The sequence below is a fragment of the Magallana gigas genome, chromosome 6, assembly GCF_963853765.1.
Source record: "Magallana gigas chromosome 6, xbMagGiga1.1, whole genome shotgun sequence".
In the NCBI taxonomy this organism is placed as follows: Eukaryota; Metazoa; Mollusca; class Bivalvia; order Ostreida; family Ostreidae; genus Magallana; species Magallana gigas.
In genome coordinates, this window is record NC_088858.1 from 54203447 (window position 1) to 54226796 (window position 23350).

The following is a 23350-nucleotide window of genomic DNA, read 5'->3' on the forward strand; positions in this document are numbered from 1 at the left end:
CATAACTTAACTAAGAATAAAAAACACAATTATATTGGCTAAAAAAGTATCTTTATCGTATGACATAACTTTAACAGCGCCACAATAAAGTGTGAACGCAAAACATCAATATCAATTAGATTTAACGAGGCCGAGTACAGAACGAGTACGCACGCTTTCGCGCAGCGTTTCATTTGTATTGTGACGTCATCTTTTTGCTTGTTTGACGCCATGGCGTGATAGTTTTATCTGCAGATATTCAGCGAAATTTGTTGAAAATTGCTCGTTTAATGCGTAAAATTAATGTTATATTGTGGAATAAAAATAACTGTCTCGAAGTATAAGCAATATTTGGGCTCGGGTCGAAAAAGTGAAGAGGGTTCAGCAGGCCAAACCCTCTGTCACGTTTTCTTAACCCGCCTAAATATAGCTTAATTCATATATTTCAACACAGTAACCATGTATTTTATATTAATGACCCTTAATATGTGATTTTATATATTTTTTTATTACTTAAATATGTCTGAAGGCTTTAATAATACTATAAAGATCACCTTTTCCGCCTTTGTCAAATAAAAAATAGCCATTATCTGACAAATCTGGGAAATTGGGCATACAAAAATCAACTTTGATAAGACCCCTGGAACAAACCAGGAGGTAAAAGGTTTTTTTTATTTGACCATTTGATGCCTTTTAGCAATAACTTTAATATGTAGAACAGAAAAAGAAATCCCTAGGGCAGAAGTTTAAAAAAATGTGCAAAATTGATACATTTCAAGCAAAATCCCATAGGGTCCTATGTTAAAGATTAACAAAATTTGAGATGACCCCCTAAACAAACGGTGTGGTAAATGTCTTATTTTTTAATCTTAAAATAATAATTATATCAGTAGAAATTCAGGTAAAAAATTTCATTAAAAAATCTAGGGCACAACTAATTAGACCCGGCCTCGTTAAGGATTACGTTTACTCAGGGTTTGAGATTTTAAAAAATATTTTTACAAAGTTCAATATCTGAAGTCCAAAGTTGGTTTAAAAACACAAAATAACAATGCTATTAACAAATATCGATATTGATGTCCATGATTTGTTCATTTGAGGAAGATATGCTCCGACAAAAGTAGATTAAAACTGAAACAGAGGAAATTCGGACTAATTTTTTCATTTTCTTATTTTCTTTTAAAAACTTTCTGTTGCAGTGTAATTGCAAAAGTTAAGTTTCTATGTGTTTTTTCATATCATTTTACATATTTTATTGTGTATTTACTCGTCTATAAATTTATATCACTGGCTGGCACGCGATTGGAAAAATCTTTAAAATACATAAAATTGATTCAAGATAAAATATCTCGAAATTTTGATCATTGACCTTATATAATGTTAATGTCAAAATAATACAGACAATAAAAACAGTTTTAGGCAATCAATGTTTTGGAGCTTCTATTAGTCAGTTTTTTTGTAAAACTCGATAAAAAAGGGGTACAATTTTGGGAATTGATAAAGGAAATTCGCACTAAATTAAATATAAAATATGAGCTTTAAACGATTTATTCAAATATAAGATTAGTAAATCTATTCGTATTTTATCCTTTCCGAACCTGGAAATTGTTCTATTATTTTTAATAATTAAAAAATAAAGAAAACCTTGAAAATGGTGGAAAATTTTGACAAATTTTGACATTTTTTTCAAAAAACATTTAGAGGTCAATAGCAGAAAAAGTAGGTCATTGACCTAGTTATTTGAAAGTGAAAAATAGCACCACAATAGTGGGGCTACAATGAACAATTAGTGGTTTTTCGTTCCTATTAGTGGATTTTTTTTTCGCCCTGAGTAAACGTAATCCTTAAAAGAGAGTGGTCACGAGATTGATCAGAATATATTTGTTTTACGGGAGTTGATTTTAATCAACTCTCCCATGCAGTTACTCTGGCAAACCGGAACTGAAACACGGTTTAGACCTAAGCACAAATCATCACCGCTGACAAGTGTAACAGAGACACTTATTGCCTCTGCTGAGGTTTGAATCCGGGTCCTCTGGCACGCCAGTCCAACACTCTGCCAATCGAGCTAAAGGGTTAACCCGCTAGCCAGAGCTAGTAGGAATGGCATATACCACACAAGAGTTTACTTAGTTCTTGAAAATAATAGATTAGTTCATTATTATGTATACTGAACCATTGTTTTTTCAAGAAAACATATTGATGAATACCTTGAAAATAGTCAGTTTTAAGTAGTACGAACAATTAAGATATATTTTGTCGTTCATGTATGTATTCCTAAGTTCAATATATCGTCTCCGTAAATCTCCGACAAGCAGAGAATCTCTCTTAGTAGTCGGCGATTAACGGAGACATCCGAGCGTCTGCATTGTTGAACGAGACAAAGGTTCAATATTGCTTGTATCCAGACATGTGTACAATTTTTAGAAATATTGAGTACTGATACATAGTTTATAATGGAATTATTTTTATTTAAGATATTACACAACATAATTCATATTGCATTTTCTCGAAATTCTTGTCGGAAAAGTCCGATTATTCATATGATATAAATGTGCATAATTCAAATACAGATTAGAAACTACTAGTTATGTTTAACCGATAAAAAATCAACTTACGTCAGTACTTCAATGCTTTGATTAATGTTTACAATGCTTCAGTAAGGCATTCCTAATAGTCATACAACATTTGAGAACAATCGTCGAGTTATAAGCCAGATACAGAGCTCCCAAAGCATTGTTTACACTTTGACCGTTCAAAATCAAATTCCAGGTTCAGACCTCAAATGGATATTACTCCAATGCATATGACTATATCGCAGATAGAAAATCAGTATGAAAAAAGACTTTCACAGGTATATTGACCCAATGTAAACAAAAACAAGACACGAGCCTTGTTTGCATAACGAAGAATTGCGATCTCTGTATCTTGCTTAAACCATTACGACTGATACTCAAATTTTAGTTGATGAAAAAATGACAATAACAAACCGTCAACCATCTCAAAAATCCATAAAACGAAAAACAAATTTAAAGCATAGCAACACCGACTCCATAAAGATAGAGGTAGGATCAGGTGTCTAGGAGGAGTGAGCATACTCTGCTGACCGGTCACACCCGCGCGGTGTCCTCTTTGTCGTAATCGGGAAAAAACGGAAGAGTCCGTGGACAATTGGGTCATAAATTATTGTCTAACATAAGAAATACATTACTAAAGCATCATAGACAATAATAATGATTTTTTTTACTAAAATCGTGACTATGCCCCTTTAAATCAATATGAGGTTTTCTTTATCTTCATCTTTTTTTTCAAAAGTAGTTGTTAAATTCGATTTTAGTATACCTGTATAACAGTACATAACATAACTGGGGACAATTTACACTTTTTAAATCACGTGAGTCTCTCAGTTGACTTATTGCAGTTGGTTTTCGTCGTCGTGTGTCGTGCGTCGTCCATCGTTTTACAATTTACATTTTCAAATTTTCCTGAATAAAACAAGACCAATTATTACCAAATTTGGTGTGAAACATTTTTATGGTAAGATGAATTTAGATTGTGAAATATGGCTTTACCATCACTGGGGCGCCATTAGCGTGACCAAATATGCTAAAATGGCTACATTTTTCCAAATCTTCTTCTCTACGCATACACAAATGGAGAAAAAGACAATTTCTTAGTAATAATGTCAATGAAGCCATATACCAAATTTGTAAAATTCATGACCCTGGGTCAGAGATTAAGGACGAGGGGGGGGGGGGGGGGTGGCTAATATGGCCATATAGTAAAAGTGTATCATCTTTCTTCTCCCATATACAGCATAGTGCCATAAAAGAGTCAACTTTTTAATGACGCCCAATAAATAGCGTCGCCTCAAAACTTCGAAGTTACGTTTGAGACAATACAACGATGTCACACATATCTTTGATCAAAAGGGAGTAACACCTACGAATTTTTATTTCCGAAATTTTCAGTATCGAATTCAATTTTATTATTACATTTTCCGCTTGTTTACAAAATGGCAAAACACGGCAATGAAATGTCAGACGACACTAAAAAAGTGATCATACAACTTATAGAAAGTGGACACAGGGCGTCAGAAATATCTGAAAGTTTTAACATAAACAAGTCTACAATTTCCAAGTTTTTAAAGCGTTGGAGAGAACGTGGGAATGTAGAAAACAAGCCGCGAACGAGAAGACCCAGATTCGTTACTGTCAGATGAGAACGGACACGCTCGTAGGACATTTTTGAAAGATATTACTGCTGATTTTAATAACAGTACACATATTTAAATTTCTCGTGCACAGTACAAAGAACACTCCACTCTTTGTGATACACAAGGAGATCTTCTAGGAAGTCCATTGGAATTCGAAACGTAAACAAAAAGAAACGCATAGCTTGGTGCCGAGGAAAGTTGCATTGGACTATTATTAACCAGTGGAAGAAGGTGGAGTTTACGGATGAAATGATGGTTGTTATTAAACCTGATGGAAACACAGGGGCCAAGCCCATTTTAACATTAATTTCAATGTAACCATAAATAAGGGGGTCGAACTTTTGAGGAAATTTATCGGAATTTAAGGATGTAAGTAGCGTGCGTTTGATGTGAGAAATTAGGCGAATGTTTCTCGACTTGTTGCAATACTGTTGTTGTCATAAGCAAAATCCCATCGTGAGCCCTGGACCGGTAACTGTCCGAGTAAAAATAAACTGGCGACTTCGAGAGAATAATGACGTATATCTCCGCTATTTTAAGACCCATCAACTTGAAATTCTGCATGAGTGTATCTTAAACCTTAATTTTCGGAAAAATACATGTACAGTAAAACTCGGTTATAGCGAAGTCCCATGGACCAATGGAATTACTTCGTTATATCCGTAATTCGTTATATCCGTATAACGAATTCGTTATAATATTTATAGCGAATTCGCTATATACATGTTTTCTTTCACCAGACTGTAACTTTTGCTAAATGATGCCTAAATTAAAAATACATTACTTTGATACCTTTAATAAACGGATTGTGAATTGAACAAAATATATGAAAATAATTCATTCAAACTATTATGTTAAATGGTAGTGCAAACTTTTTTAAACAGTAAAGAAAATCGTTATAAAGGTGTTAAATTTCGTTAGTATTCACCTTAACGGGACTCAAAATCAGTTCGCTATATCCGTAAATTCGTTATATCCGAATTCGTTATAACCATAAAATTTTGCAAAGATTTGTTAAGCATATTACTGGGGACTCGAAAAAACTTCGCTATATCCGAGAATTCGCTATATCCGTGTTCGTACTAAACGAGTTTTGCTGTATATTGCAAGTGTTGTAAAAAATAATTGATTTATTAGGCTTTTGAAGCGAGCTGGTAGTTTATTATCTGGGTCAGAGTTCGACTCCTCTCTTTATTTATGGTTACATTGATATTAATGTTGAAACGGGCTTGGCCTCTGTGGACGGTAAGTTTAAAGTCTGGAGAAAGTCGTCGGAAATATGGAGACCCGAGTGTTTTAGCCATTTTGCACCAATGTCATCCGCTACTATCAAAATAATGGTATGGGGATGTATAACATACTATGGGGTAGGAAGTTTACCATTGATAATTGGAAATATGAACTCTCAGAAATATATTTAAACACCTGATGACAATATTTGGCAGGTTGTTGTCAAACATTTTGGCAACAATACATGGTACTTTCAAGATGACAATGCCCCATGTCATAGAGCCAATGAATCTGAAAATTGGAGACATCGGAACAAAATACCACAGGTAAGCTGGCCTCCCAAATCTCCTGATCCTGAGTCAAATCGAAAATGTTTGGCTATTGATGAAAAACAAAATGAAAAATAGACTTTACCTGATCCTAAATTTAAATGACCTAAAAACACAGTTAACTAAGGCTTGGAATGAAATTCCACTAGTTTACATTCAAAAATTGTACACAAGTCTACCAAGAAGATGTAGAGAAGTACTGATTCAGAAAGGCGACATCACAAAATATTAGAGTGATTAGAGTTCATTTGGAAGGCTGGCAGCCATTAAAAAAGTCGACCCATTTGTGGCATTATGTTGTATATTTGAGAAAAACTAAATGCATGGTTATGATGTCCATAGAGCCATCTACGTAAATTGTGTAATCCATGACCAATGGGACAGGACTTCACGCCCGAATTTGACATATTGTGAAAATGTATTAGATCTAAGAAACTGTTCTTCTCTACTCCAGTATAATTATAATTGAGAAAAACATAATGCATTATTCTGAAGACCAAGAAGTCATCTATATAAATTGTGAAACTCAGGGTCCCTGTGACAGGACTTTAGACCCTAAAGGGGCAATATGACCATAGAGTAAAATACATCAATTTTTTGTTAAAGAAATCTTCTCCGCTATATTCATCTTAGAAAAAAACTAAATGCATGATAATGAAGTTCTTTACGAAACTTGTGATAAGGCCAAAAAAAAAATATATTCCTGTTTCCTGTCACCTGACCAAAAAAATTAGGATAGGTAGGTAGGAAAAAATCTTTATTTTTAAAAAAATATTTTATTTTTAAAAACTTGGAGCATGTTTGTTAAAATGATAAAAAAGGATATTCACAGTGTACAGTATATTAATGATAACTTAAAATTTCCAAAGATCTTTGTACTATTGATGCAGGTAATGTATAGGCAAAGAAAAAATAGATTATTTTTTTTTAATTAAAAATAAAAACTAATATTATTTGCAAAATTTAATCTCCATGTGTATGAATATATTTATCCTTTTCTGGATAAATATTTCTGTATTGTATTAGCTTAATGTCAATATTAATTAAATTATTCTCTGTACTTCCATGTTCTTGGGGTATTAGTCCAACCCTTTGACCCACTTACTTCCGTACGTTATGTAGAGGATCTGTTTAATTCTCAAGATGATACAGAAAGCAGTTTTTATGATAATTTTAACATTTATTGCAGTTATTAACTAATAACAGGTTATTAACTAACTGTAATATCAGGGTTTAAAGTAATAAACATCGTTTTTGTAATTTCCAATACACAGTATGTTGTTGCATCACCCGTATTTATAACCCCTGAAGATAAGATAGTCGCAAGTTAATAACCACAAGGTTAATTTATGCAGTAAAAATGTCTGTAGATTAGTTTTCTATCATTCTTTTGCCAGTAAGGTTAATTTACACGATTGTGAACTTAAAAGACTGGGCACTTTCAATTCTCTTTATGAGGAAATTCTGGCGAAGTTACCGATCACCACCATGATCACAAAAAAAACTTTTAGGGTCGGAAGGTAAAAGATAGGGTCGGTCGGGTGACAGGAAACAGGAATAATTTTTTTTGGGCCTAATTATGGTTACTGGGTCAGGGGGTTCAAACCACATAGTTAAGTTGCATTGATATAATATTTTTTGGTTATTATTACAGTTGTGGAAAAAAATCAAGCATTGTTATTGGATTCATAATGTCTTGATGTTAAATTGTAAAATTCATGTTCCCCGGCCCTGGGGCGGAAGTTGAGACTTTTTATCGGTGTCGGGGGAGGAGGGTGTTGATACATATGATCGTATATTGAACATGCATTTTTACTTAGTAATTGCTGTTTTAACTTCATCTTGAAAGCTTTATGGTAAATTGTCGCTTGGCAATATTGAATTAAATACGAGTTCTTTTGTTGGAAATCTACTTTAATATCCTGTGTATTGTATACTTGTAGAAAAAAAAAGCTTCATGCATTTTGTGTGCATTATAAATAAAACTGGATATTATCAACGATTGACAATTAAAGTTCAGCAGGTCTCTTAATACCAAAGGCCTCTGGAGCTAAAGAAGGAAGAGTCTGAGATTCCAAATTGGGAGTTTATAGATAAGTTGTCATATTTGGCGACTCTGTGTCTGCATCGATATCTTTGGTAATCTATACCGAGTCTTGTATTCCATATTCTATATAAACTTTGTAACCATTTAAACCCTGAACTCATGTATACTTTAATATATTAGATTTTTAAAATATTGTGCGCAAGCGATGCGTCAAACTTAGGCAGGAGACTCAAAGCCTGCATCTCAATAATCTTAGTCCTAAATGACGTTAATTAATCAGGTACGGAATTCGGGCACAGTAAAATCCAAACTGAAAGTATATAAATAATTTATCAGCAAATTGTCATATTTGGCGATACTGTGTCTACAATGAAGGCCCTGATACTACAAGCTAGTCATAAAATGTTTGTTCCATCTATTTAACTTTGTAACCTTAAAGCCATGTATTAATGAATGTATTGTGCGTAAGCGATTAATCATACCCAGGTAGGGGACTCAGAGACTCGGGACTCAAAATTTGCATCCATACTCTTTGATAGAAAATTCTGACTGTTTTAAAAAATAAATAAAATATTACTCTGGAATTCGAACACTAATTGTTCACTTATCATCATCGTAGATCGACCGAACTATTCGGAACAGTCAATCATAAGTAAAATGTTATAAAATCCTCTGTAAAAAGGATGTTAGAAATTTTTTTATTTGGATGTAAAATAAGAGATCAAGATTTAGATTTTTAATTTTAGATCTTTACTTTTGGGCTGCTTCTGATAACTTTGACAAAACTATACGAATACGCTTGTTAATAAACTGCTTGATAAACAGCAATTGGACTTGGTGGTTCCTAAATTTGAGTTAAACATCAAGAAGATCATGAAGACGGAAGGCTTACACATAGGTTGAAATAAAATTCATTCCTAAAATGTTAAACAAAAAAGTACATGTTGGTTTTTAAAGTACTTACTAATCACAAATCAATTACACAGCTTTGGGCCGACTGGTTTAGACTATCTATATCTATTATAACTTTCAATATGGCCGAAGATTTAACAGTATATCAGCGTCGTGAGGATTACGAAATTAAAGTAAAGAAATTGCGTTAAGATGCACGGTTATTAAGATTTTTGTAAACTAACCGTTTTAAGAATTTGTACCCGGTTACCATAATTCCTACCGAGTAACCAAATAACCAGTGAGCATATGCTATCACTAATAAAAACTCTTTTTGTATTTCTAAGTTTCACACTTATTTTAAAGTCGTTATTAATCACCGAATTGTCAAAGGATTTTTCCATGTTCCTAACACTAGCTTTTTCTACCTCTACTGTTCGTAGAGGTCCGTGTTTGTTCTGCTCCTGTTTTGTATTTTTCTTTGGACTTTTGAATTAGAATACAGTTCGTTATCGCCACACTCATAACCAGTTATTTAAGAAAGTTATAGACTTTTGTCCTTTTACACTAACAGAATCGGTGTGCTTTCAAATTTAATCAGAGTACTGAAGAACTGACGGGAGTTGATTTTGTCGATGTTTATTTATTTTAAAATCAACTAGACTTTGACCCGTGTGTGCACGGGTTGACATTGCATATCGGACATTTAGAAATAGGTACATCGATACACCTTATTATTGACATTTACATAACAAAGCTATAAGCCTACAATAATGCTATTAATTTCACTACACTTTCCTTAGTTTTAATAACCTAACTGTGTCTCGAGAAAGGCCCATCCCTTACTTATACCCGTAAAGTAGCAGAAAATTGCAGAATAGCTCCGGAACGATTTTGGAGAAAGTTAATGAATGATGTTGCCTTGTAAATAACATTCAAATACATCACAACAAACCTTTATGAGACTGCAAATCTCTTTCAACTAAAAAATTTAATCCATAGAATGGAAGAACTCAACACCTTTTCACCAACGTACACGTATTTTCTTTGTAAAACTGGGTCTGTAGGACATTATTCATTTTTACGATAAAACATATTCGATCTTCACTCTCCTAACAAATATAATGTAACGTTTTTGCATGTAATCAATATTTTTTGTCATCACGAAGATGAAAGTAAGTGCTTAGTTGAAATGTATATTTGTTATTTTATGCTTTCTCTCGTAAGAAATCATTAATTTATATGAACAGAATATATAGCAAAAGTCCAATGAAAATTTACCCGTATTTGTATTATCATTTCTGAGTTTATTCAGGGAGATGTGATATTGTGGAAACAAATATAAACTAAAGATCCCGTTAGCGTGAATGTATTGCGCAAGCGCAAGATTGTAAAATCCAAAAAATCCAGGTGATTTCCGGGATTTTTTGAGGAATTTTCGTTGATTATTAATTAGCGAAGCTTAACTGAGAAAAAATAAAAACAAATTGGTAATCTTCAAGTACCAAAGATGTTTAAAATATATAAAACAAAAGACAGTATTCTTCCGATTTCTCGGTATTAAAGACTAAAAATTCGAGTCTATTATTTTAATATAGTAGTATAGATGGTATGTTATTTTGCATGACAAGTACATGTATACGTAGTTTCTAATTTGAATTACGCATATTTTTATAATATGAATTTTTAAACTTTTTCGACTAGAATGTCGAGAAACCTCCATATGAATCATGTTAAATAATATTTAAAGATAAAATTAATTCAATCAAACTATGTATCAGTGGTAGAAATATTTCTCGAAAATTGTATGGATCCAAGCAATATTGAACTCTAGTCTCGTTCAACCAAACGCTCGGCTGACACCGTAAATCTCCGACAAGGGTTTACGGAAACAGCCGAGCGTCGAGTTGAACGAGACTATATTAAACTCTGGCGTAGGAATACATACGACTACAAAAAATATTTAAATTGTTCGTACCATTTAAAATCTGACTATTTTTAAGGTATTTGTAAATAAGTTTCCTTGAAAAACAATGCTTTAGCATACATTACATCGAATTCATCAATTATTTCCAAGAACTAAGTCTTGTCAGGAGCAATGATTTGTGCTGAGGTCCAAACACTGTTTCACTTTCGGTTTGTCCGAGTGACTGCATAGGAGAGTTGATTAAAAATCAACACCCAAAAGTATTCAAAGTAAAAAAATAGTTTCTATTTAGGAGAACCCCCCCCCAACCAAACTGCATTATGGGAATGTTTAGAAAAGGGAAACGTTTGGTTTTGTCCCCTGACTGATATGGTATACATGTATATATTCAACCCGCATGTTTAATTATGCATCGATTATAAACAAGGCAAACTGTATAAATATTCGTGAACAAAATGTACACAGGTTAAATTTTGATTTGCCAAAACATTATAATCTTTATTTAGAGCAATGTCAAAGTCGTAATACAATCATACCCGCATCGACGCCAAGGGCTTAATATAACGCAAAATAACGCCATACCCCATTTTATGTCCTTTGTTTTGTAAACGATTTTGTACATCATTTTATCATTGAAATGTGGCTAAATTGACCGGAAAAACTACTGCAATGTCTGTTATTACAAATGTATACACATAACTAGCATAACCATCGTTTAAAAGCGTACATAAAATTTGCAATAAAATCGGCCCCAAGCAGCTCTAAAAAAAAATACATGGATCTTAGTTTTACTACATAGAAGTTGTATTTATAACATTTTGTAATCTTAGCGAGATTCGTCGAGACTGAAAAATGTTGACTGACGTTTCTCCCGAATCTCAGACCATTACCACCCAAAATAGGAGTAACAGAGTGTCGAGGACCCTTAAATGTTCTATGTTTTTCACATCTCGTTGTGTTTCAGATATGGCCTATTAAAGAACTTACATTTAAAAAATAAGACATAACCTTGTTAAGAAGATTTTCAGCTTTATGTTTAACTTAAAAATTTCTTGACAACTGATATACCGATTTAAAAATTTTTAAAAGCGCAGTTCTAATCATAAACAGATCCCTTTAACTAGAACAATAATAAATCAAATCGAGCACTTTCTATTCTTGCAGTAATTAAAAACAGTTTTTACAAATATGTGTTTTCATAGTGGACATAACAAAATTACTTTTACCTTATGTTAGTGCCGTTATTAATGACAATATGAAATATTAAAATGTTCAACGACTAGAACTTTAATAGGAATACCACTGCTCTTCGAAGACATACACATGATTCAATTCATTTTTATTCCGAATATTGATGCAATAATGCATTTAATTGGCCATAGATATAGTTTTGAGAAAGAAATTTATTTCTAAAAGCAATGTTTAAGTAATACGCAATATTTTAACAGAAGGTTAGGTGATAAATAAATATCGAATCTTATATTTAAATTTGACTTTTATAGAACGTGCCGATGGTTTTTTATATCTCAAGCTTTAATCGTAATACGTTACAATAAGACATAAAAGTGTTGTAGGTGTGTCCCTAAATATTTATCTCAAATTATTCCTAATACTAGGAGTAACGATTCTGGATATAGAACTAGGAACGTTGAAAATTATAGTTTACCAAGATGTAGAACAGAAATATATAAGAAATCATTTGTACCGGACACTATTCAATTGTGGAATACATTAAGTATAGGAGTAAGAAATGAATCTTCTATACAAAGATTTAAAAATTCATTATATAAATCTTAAAACATGGCTTAAGCTCCCTCTTTTTTACACATGGAAAGCGCTAGCTACACATAATACATAACAAGATAAGACACAATTGTATACTCAATTATGATTTACACAAACTAAATATTATAGAAAGCGGTAATTGTCGATGTGGATCACCTGAAGATGCTTACCTTTTTTTCAAATGCAAATTATACCATCGCCAGAAATTTTTTTTTCTTAATCTGCTACATGTACAACTAGACCATTTTCATATATCTAATTCTCATCTTTAATTATGGGGCGATGAGTCATTATCTTTTGATATTAACAAGCAGTTATTCTCATTAGTTCAAATGTATATCAACGAAACTGGTAGATTTGTTTAATATCGTTTATGTGCATGTTTCTTATTTTCGTATATAGCACTAATACTATATTTTCATTTATCGTAAAAACAATTCTATATCATGTAATAACAGTTGTAAGTTTTGTATAATTTTTCTATTTAATGGTAAAGACCTAGTAAGTTGTCAGAACTTGTGTCTGAACAATTTGTATATATATCTTAATATATTGTATGCAATAAAATATGTTCAAATTAAGTAGGTTTATATTATCAAACCTCAATATGATTAATCTATATAACAAGACATCTGATTAGTTCTAGAAAGTCACATGTCAGGGCACTAAAACTTCTCTATCATCGTCATATTTTTCATCATATCCAACCTTTCATTTTTCATACCATGCTTATGAAAAATTCCAATGATGAGCATACTATGTAATTATATGACTCATTCTTCTAAAAATTCTTTTTAAATCCTTTTTATATCATAAAACTGATCAGAAAGAAACAGGTTAACATTCGCTACGTTATTGCTTTACTACAATTGAAAAGCAATTACAGCCTAGTGTAATCATAATATCACCTGTCGTTCGATATAAACAATTTATTATTAGGGTCTTCCGTTTCCGACAGAAGACCCTCTTGTTATTCTATTGTTTCTTTTCCTTATTAGGGTCTTCCGTTTCCAACGGAAGACCTCTTGTTATTCTTCGGTTTCTTTTTATTAGGGTCTTCCATTTCCAACGGAAGACCCTCTTGTTATTCTATTGTTTCTTTCTATTATTAGGGTCTTCTGTTTCCAACGGAAGACCCTTTTGTTTTTCTACGGTTTCTTTTTAGGGTCTTCCGTTTCCAACGGAAGACCCTCTTGTTATTCTATTGTTTCTTTTTATTATTAGGGTCTTCCGTTTCCAACGGAAGACCCTCTTGTTATTCTATTGTTTCTTTTTATTATTATTAAGGTCTTCCGTTTCCAACGGAAGACCTTATTGTTTTCGTTCGGTTTCCTTTTCCCTATTATTAAGGTCTTCCGTTTCCAACGGAAGACCTTATTGTTTTCGTTAGGTTTCTTTTTCCCTATTCTTCTTATTATTAAGGTCTTCCGTTTTTCAACGGAAGACCGTATTGTTTTCGTTTGGTTTCTTTTTCCCTATTATTATTATTTTTCTTTTTTTTTCCAACCAATTTTGTGTACGCGATTTCTCTAAAATTACTCGACCGATTTACATGAAACTTACAGGTCTGATAGCTAATGATCTGAACCTTATTGGAATTTTTTTTTAATGATGACGTCACTTCCGGTTTTGAGTTATTTACAATTTGACGATTTTCAGAGGGTCGGCTTGTCCAGGGGTAAACTCCTAAACACTTTGAGATATTAAGTTCAAAATTTCAGGGATTGTAGACAAAAGGTTGTAGATCTGACATGTGGTATATATATTTTCCTGTGACCAAAAGCGCCGAAGCTCGCCCGAGCTCGAAAAATTACAGTTAAAAAAGCGTCGTGATTTTTCGTGGTTTTCTTTCAATATCTCTTTCTTCGATTGTATTTTGTTATAACATGTAGAACAAAAAATCTTTATAAAGCCAAGAGCTTTTATGTGACATCAAGAAAAAGGGGCTGGCCCTTCAAATTAGGGGCTGAGGGGGCTCTAAAGTCTTTAAATGATAACTTTTCACTGCGAAATATTTTGTGATACGTTATAGAAGCAATTGTGTTCATTCTAACGTTATCCACCTATACATGGCAATCATTTACTCCTATGTTACGTAATTAGAGATTTTAAGGGGCCAGAAGTCCAAAAATTTGATGCTCAATATCTCAAAATGGAGGAAAATTTTGAAAAGCAATATTGAATAAAAGATGCTCAAAATATTGAGCTTAACAATCTGCAACCATAATTTTTTTTGTTATGCAGTCTCTAAAAGGAGTTGCTGGGTCGGCCCCTAAAACGACCCTCTCAAGATATCTCGAGAATGGTACAAAATTTGTTAACACTTGTTGAACAAAATGTGTTTTAATTGATTAGAGCTTTCATTTGAAATCATGAAAAAGGGGCTGGTTCTTCAAATAAGGGGCTGAGGGGGCTCTAAAGTCTTTTAATGATAACTTTTTACTGTGAAATATTTTGTGATACGTTATAGAGCCAATTATGTTCATTCTAAGGTTATTTACCTATACATGGTAATCATTTACTCCTATGTTATGTAATTAGGGATTTTAAGGGGCCAGAAGTCCAACACTTTGATCTTCAATATCTCGATACAGAGGAAAATTCTGGAAAGCAGTATTTAACAAAACATGCTCAAAATATTGTGCTTAACAATAAACAACCATATTTTGTTTGTTATCTGGACCCTAGAAAGAGTTTTAGGACCGGATATCAAAACGATTTTTCCCAGATATCTCAAAAACGGTAACCAATTTCTAAACACTTATTAGCGGTTCACAAAAATACCTTTTAATTAAAATGAATGAAAATGAGCTGATCCTTCAAATAAGGGACACCAAAGGGATAGATAGTCTTTCACCCATTACACTCAAAGATTCCGCCTCCTTTACCGGATAAGTTTCGTTGACGAAGATCAAGAGTAATGTCATTCCTTATTCTAAAAATCGGACGGAGGACCTCCTCGTTGCTCGCAACGAGATCGTGTCTAGTTATTTTTCTTTTTTTTTCTTACAAATTTTGTGTACGCGATTTCTTGGTAACTGTTCGACCGATTTACACGAAACTTTCAGATTTGAACGATAGTGATCTGAACCTTATTGGAAATTTTTTTACGGATGACGTCACTTCCGGTTTTGAGTTATTCACATTTTAACGATTTTCAGAGGGTCGGCTTGTCCAGGGGTAAACTCCTAAACGATTTAAGATATTGAGTTCAAAATTTCAGGGATTGTAGACAAAAAGTTGTAGATCTGACATGTGGTATAAATATTTTCCTGTGACCAAAAGCGCCGAAGCTCACCTGAGCTCGAAAATTACGGTTAAAAAAGCGTCGTGATTTTTCGTGGTTTTCTTTCAATATCTCTTTCCTCGATAGTATTTTGTTATAACATGTAGAATAAAAAATCTTTATAAAGTCTAGAGCTTTCATTTGAAATCATGAAAAAGGGGCTGGCCCTTCAATTAAGGGGCTGAGGGGGCTCTAAAGTCTTTTGATGATAACTTTTTACTGTGAAATATTTTGTGATACGTTATAGAAGCAATTGTGTTCATTCTAACATTATTCACCTATACATGGCAATCATTTACTCCTATGTTACATAATTAGGGAATTTAAGGGGCCAGAAGTCCAAAACTTTGATGCTCAATATCTCAAAATGGAGGAAAATTTTGATAAGCAATATTGAACAAAAGATGCTCAAAATATTGAGCTTAACAATGTACAACCATTTATTCTTTTTTATGCGGTCCCTAAAGGGAGTTACAGGGTCGGTCCCTAAAACGACCCTTTAAAGATATCTCGAGAACGGCACAAAATTTGTAATTACCTGTTGAACAAAATGTGTTTAAATTGACAAGAGCTTTCATTTGAAATCAAGAAAAGGGGGCTGACCCTTCAAATCAGGGGCTGAGGGGGCTCAAAAGTCTTTTAATGATAACTTTTTACTGTGAAATATTTTGTGATACGTTATAGAAGCAATTATGTTCATTCTAACGTTATTCACCTAAACATGGCAATCATTTACTCCCATGTTACATAATTAGGGGATTTAAGGGGCCAGAAGTCCAAAACTTTGGTGCTCAATATCTCAAAGTGGAGGAAAATTTTGATAAGCAATATTGAACAAAAGATGCTCAAAATATTGAGCTTAACAATGTACAACTATTTATTCTTTGTTATGCGGTCCTAAAAGGGAGTTACAGGGTCGGTCCCTAAAACGACCCTTTAAAGATATCTCGAGAACGGCACAAAATTTGTAATTACTTGTTGAACAAAATGTGTTTGAATTGACAAGAGCTTTCATTTGAAATCATGAAAAAGGGGCTGGCCCTTCAAATAAGGGGCTGAGGGGGCTCTAAAGTCTTTTAATGATAACTTTTTACTGTGAAATATTTTGTGATACGTTATAGAAGCAATTATGTTCATTCTAACGTTATTCACCTATACATGGCAATCATTTACTCCTATCTTACGTCATTAGGGATTTTAAGGGGCCAGTATTCCAAAACTTTGGTGCTCAATATCTCAAAATGGAGGAAAATTTTGATAAGCAATATTGAACAAAAGATGCTTAAAATATTGAGCTTAACAATGTACAACCATTTATTCTTTGTTATGCGGTCCTTAAAGGGAGTTACAGGGTCGGCCCCTAAAACGACCCTTTAAAGATATCCCGAGAACGGCACAAAATTTGTAATTACTTGTTGAACAAAATGTGTTTAAATTGACAAGAGCTTTTCATTTGAAATCAAGAAAAGGGGATGGCCCTTCAAATAAGGGGCTGAGGGGGCTCTAAAGTCTTTTAATGATAACCTTTTACTGTGAAATATGTTGTGATACGTTATAGAAGCAATTATGTTTATTATAAGGTTTTTTACCTATACATGGCAATCATTTACTCCTATGTTATGTAATTAGGGATTTTAAGGGACCAGAAGTTCATCACTTTGATCCTCAATATCTCGAAATAGAGGAAAGTTCTGGAAAGCAGTATTTAACAAAATATGCTCAAAATAATGTGCTTAACAATGTACAACCATATATTGTTTGTTATCGGGATCCTAAAATGAGTTTTAGGACCGGATATCAAAACGATTTTCCCAGATATCTCAAAAAGGGTAACCAATTTCTAAACACTTATTAGCGGTACACAAATATACCTTTCAACTAAAATGAATGAAAAGGAGCTGATCCTTCAAATAAGGGACACCAAAGGTATAGATAGTCTTTCACCGATTACTCTTAGATCCCGCCTCCTTTTCCTGATACGTTTCGTTGGCGAAGATCAAGAGTAAGGTCATTCCATGACCTAAAAATCGGACGGAAGACCTCCTCGTTGCTCGCAACGAGATCGTGTCTAGTTATTTTTATTTTTTTTTCTTACAAATTTTGTCCGCGCGAGTTCTCAGAAATGGCTCCGCCGATTTTCATAAAACTTTCAGATCTGATAGATATTGATCTGAACCTTATTGGAAATTTTTTATATTGATGACGTCATATCCGTTTTTGAGATATTACCGTTTTAGCGATTTTTTAAGGTTTAGTTTGTCCATGCAACTCCTCCTAAACTATAAAAGATATTAAGTTCAAATTTTCAGGAATGGTAGACAAAAGATTATAGTTGTGTATAATGTCAATTTTAACTGTCATGGTAAAAAGGCGCCGAAGCTTGCCTGGACATGAAAATTGAGTTTAGAAAAGTGCTGTGATTTTTTCTGGATTTCTTTGTTTATCTCTTTTCTGAAAAATATTTTGTTAAGACATGTAATGTAAAATAAGTTTCTATTTGCAGGAGCTTTCATTTGATATCAGGAAAAAGGGGCTGGCGCCTCAAATTAGAAAACTAATGGGCTCGAAAGTTTTTCTTCTGTAGCCCTTTACTGAGAGATATTTTGTGAAATGTTATAGAAGCAAATATGTTTATCTTACAGTTATGTATCCAAACAATTTTATGATTTTATAATGTGTTACGTAATTAGAGGTTTCTAGGGGCCAAAAGTCCAAAATTTCGATCACCCATATCTCAGAAAGGAAAAAGATTTTGAAATGCAGTATAGAAGAAAAGATGCTAAAAATGATGTCCTAAGAAATATGCAACCTTCAAAATTTAGTTAAACGGCCCCTAAAAGTAGATAAGGGATCGACCTCTAAAACCTTCTTTCTCATCTATCTCAAGAACGGTAACAAATTTTTAAATACTTATTGAACAAAATTTGTTTAGAATTATATGACCTTTTATCTGTTATCAAGAAAAAGGGGCTGGCCCCTCAAATTAGGGGACCAAAGGGCTCGAAAGTTTTTCATCTGTAGCCCTTTACTGAGAGATTTTTTGTGAAATGTTATAGAAGCAAATATGTTAATCTTACAGTCATGTATCCAAGCAATGTAATGATTTTATTATGTGTTACGTAATTAGGGGTTTTTAGGGGCCAAAATTCCAAAATTTCGATCACCCATATCTCAGAAAGGAAGAAGATTTTGAAATGCAGTATAGAAGGAAAGATGCTCAAAGTGATGTCCTTAGTAATATGCAACCTTCAAAATTTCGTTAAGCGGCCCCTAAAAGGAGATAAGGGATCGGCCCCTAAAACCTTCTTTCTCAAATATCTCAAAAACGGTAACAAATTCCATACACTGATTCAACAACATTTGTTTAGAATTAAATGACCTATCATTTGATATAAAAAAAGGGGCTGGCCCCTCAAATTAGGGGACCAAAGGGCTCGAAAGTCTCTCACCTGTATCCCTTTACTGAGAGGTATTTTGTGAAATGTTATAGAAGCAAATATGTTTATTTTACAGTTATCCAAGCAATGTAATGATTTTATCATGTGTTACGTAATTAGAGGTTTTTAGGGGCCAAAAGTCCAATATTTTGATCACCAATATCTCAGAAAGGAAAAAGATTATAAAATGCAGTATAGAAGAAAAGATGCTCAAAATGATATACTAAATAATATGCAACTTTCAAAATTTCGTTAAATGGCCCAAAAAAAGGGATTAACCACTTAAACCTTCTTTCTCATGTATCTCAAGAACGGTAACAAATTTCTTAACACTTGTTGAACAAAATGTGTTTAAAATAAAATGGCCTTTCATTTGATATCAAGAAAAAGGGCTTGTCCCTCAAATTAGGGGACCAAAAGGCTCTAAAAATTTATTTGTAGCCCTTTACTGAGATATATTTTGTGAAATATTATAGAAGCATAATTATACGTTTATATATCCTAACAATGTAATTATTTTTTCATGTGTTAACCTTATTAGGGTTTTTAGGGGCTAGAGGTAATAAAGTTTTTCTCTAAAACTACTCGACCGATTTACATGAAACTTTCAGGTCTGATAGATTATGATCTGAATCTTATTGGAATTTTTTTTTAATGATGACGTCACTTCCGGTTTTGAGTTATTTACAATTTAACGATTTTCAGAGGGCCGGCTTGTCCAGGGGTAAACTCCTAAACAATTTAAGATATTGAGTTTAAAATATCAGGGATTGTAGACAAAAGGTTGTAGATCTGACATGTGGTATACATGTTTTCCTGTGAGCAAAAGCGCTGAAGCTCGCCCGAGCTCGAAAATTACAGTTAAAAAAGCATCGTGATTTTTCGTGGTTTTCTTTCAATATTTCTTTCTTTGATAGTATTTTATTATAACATGTAGAACAAAAAATCTTTATAAAGGCAAGAGCTTTCATGTGACATCAAGAAAAAGGGGCTGGCCCTTCAAATAAGGGTCTGAGGAGGCTCTAAAGTCTTTAAATGATAACTTTTTAATGTGAAATATTTTGTGATACATTATAGAAGCAAAGTTGTTCAATCTAACGATATTCACCTATACATGGCAATCATTTACTCCTATGTTACATAATTAGGGATTTTAAGGGGCCAGAAGTCCTAAACTTTGATTCTCAATATCTCAAAATAGAGGAACATTTTGAAAAGCATTCTTGAACAAAAGATGCTCAAAATATTGAGCTTAACAATAGTCAGCCATAATTTCTTTGTTATGCGGTCCTTTAAGGGAGTTACAGGGTCGGCCCCTAAAACGACCCTCTCAAGATATCTCGAGAACGGTACAAAATTTGTAATTACTTGTTGAACAAAAAGTGTTTGAATTGACAAGAGCTTTCATTTGAAATCATGAAAAAGGGGCTGGCCCTTCAAAAAAGGGGCTGAGGGGGCTCTAAAGTCTTTTGATGATAACTTTTTACTGTGAGATATTTTGTGATACATTATAGAAACAATTATGTTCATTCTAACGATATTCACCTATACATGGCAATCATTTCCTCCTATGGTACATAATTAGGGATTTTAAGGGGCCAGAAGTCCAAAACTTTGATGCTTAATATCTCAAAATGGAGGAAAATTTTGAAAAGCATTTTTGAACAAAAGATGCTCAAAATATTGAGCTTAACAATAGTCAACCATAATTTCTTTGTTATGCGGTCTTTTAAGGGAGTTACAGGGTCGGTCCCTAAAACGACCCTCTCAAGATATCTCGAGAACGGTACAAAATTTGTAATTACTTGTTGAACAAAAAGTGTTTGAATTGACAAGAGCTTTCATTTGAAATCATGAAAAAAGGGCTGGCCCTTCAAAAAAGGGGCTGAGGAGGCTCTAAAGTCTTTTAATGATAACTTTTTACTGTGAAATATTTTGTGATACATTATAGAAGCAATTATGTTCATTCTAACGGTATTCACCTATACTTGGCAATCATTTCCTCCTATGTTACATAATTAGGGATTTTAAGGGGCCAGAAGTCCAAAACTTTGATGCTCAATATCTCAAAATGGAGGAAAATTTTGAAAAGCAATATTGAACAAAAGATGCTCAAAATATTGAGCTTTACAATAGTCAACCATAATTTCTTTGTTATGCGGTCCCTTAAAGGAGTTTCAGGGTCGGCCCTTAAAACAGCCGTCTAAAGATATCTCGAGAACGTTAGAGAATTTCTAACACTTGTCGAACAAAATGTGTTTGAATTGACAAGAACAGTCTTATGACATCAAGAAAAAGGGACTCATTTACTCCTATTTTATGTAATTAGGGATTTTAAGGGGCCAGAAGTCAAACACTTTGATCCTCAATATCTCGAAATAGAGGAAAATTCTGGAAAGCAGTATTCATCAAAAGATTCTCAAAATAATGTGCTAACAATGTACAACCATATATTGTTTGTTTTCTGGACCTTAAAAGGAGTTTCAGGACCGGATATAAAAACAATTTTATCTAGATATCACAAACACCGTAACCAATTTCTAAACACTTATTAGCGGTACACAAAAATACCTTTAACTAAAATGAATGAAAAGGAGCTGATCCCTCAAATAAGGGACACCAAAGGGATAAATAGTCTTCCACCTATTACACTCATATATTCCACCTCCTTTTCCGGATACGTTTCGTTGACTAAGACCAAGAGTAAGGTCATTCCTTATTCTAAAAATTGGACGGAAGACCTCCTCGTTGCTCGCAACGAGATCGTGTCTAGTTATTTTTCTTTTTCTTTATTTTTCTGACTTTTTTAAAGCTTAATATCTCAAAAAGTGTTCAACAGATTTACATGAAATTTTCAGGGATTATGGATCATCACTGTCCCTCAAAGATGTTGAATTTTCGAATTTTTTGTTTCAATTTCAAATGTTTACGAGGTGTGTACAGTTGGTTATGCTGAATACGAAACTGAAATCTGTTTGAAAATCGGACGATGCATTACAGAGATATCGGGGTTTAAAAATTGATTTTTCCGGAAATTTTGATTCCGCATCCTTGGTTTAAAAAATAGCGTAATGTTCAAAGTAAAATTAACTCGTACCAAAAATAATTGTTAAGTCGTACTGTAACACATTCGGATTTTTTTTGCAAAGTTGTTCTTGAAATCGGAAAGGTTTTTGGTAAGTCGTACTTAAAATCATTCGGATTTTGTGAAGTCGTACCAGGAATAATTCGATTTTTATCATCTTTTTATTTTAGTTAATCTTGTTATTGGTTTATGAGCTCTGCTTCTTACAGGAACTTCCAGCTTTACTTCCGACATTAACGGTAGACCCACTCGTTGCTTTGCAACGAGCTTTGCTCTAGTTTTTATTATTATTATTATTCTTGTTTTTCCTTCTGACTTCTTTTATGCTTTATATCTCAAAAATTTTCAGGGATTATGTTAAATTCTTGTCCATTGAAGCCTTTAAACTTTCAGTCATTAAGTCACTTCTATTTTCTAGTTACGTCATTTTAAAAAAATTCAAAAAGTGATTTTGTCCACGACATTTCTCGTAAACGGTTGTTTATAAAGACTTGAAATTTTCTGTGATTGTAAATCTGCGGATTTACTTAAGGCATTTTTACAAAAAAAAATTTTTGTCACTTCCAGTCGAAACCGGAAGTGATTCTAATTTTTCGGAATTTTCATTTTTTTGCGTAAATAATAAAATTATATGCATGTTGTAGAGATTGCAAAGCTAAATGCAAAACTGAAATTCGTTTTCAAATCGAACGATGTATTACAGAGATATCGGGGCTTAAAAATTGATTTTTCCGGAAATTTTGATTCCGCGTCCTTGGTTTAAAAAATAGCACAATGTTCAAAGTAAAGTTAACTCGTACCAATAAATAATTGTACACTCGTACATGAACACATTCGGATTTTTTTTGTTAAGTCGTTCTTGAAATCAGGAAGGTTTTTGTTAAGTCGTACTTAAAATCATTCGGATTTTGGTAATTTGTACCAGGAATGATTCGATATTTTTCATCTTTTTATTTTAGTTTCTCTTGTCATTGGTTTAAGAGGTCTGCTTCTTACAGGAACTTCCAGCTTTACTTCCGACATTAATGGAAGCCCCACTCGTTGCTTTGCAACGAGCTTTGCTCTAGTTATTCTTCTTGTTTTTCCTTCTGACTTCTTTTTTTCTTTATATCTCAAAAACTATTCGACCGATTTGCAA

General features: G+C 33.1%; 1 protein-coding gene across 1 annotated transcript in view; it reads left to right on the forward strand.

Annotated features, from left to right (window-relative positions):
* LOC136276414 (uncharacterized) overlaps positions 1-23350 on the forward strand; it is a 51382-nt gene that overhangs the window by 20105 nt on the left and 7927 nt on the right. The gene's annotated exons all lie outside the window — the stretch shown is intronic.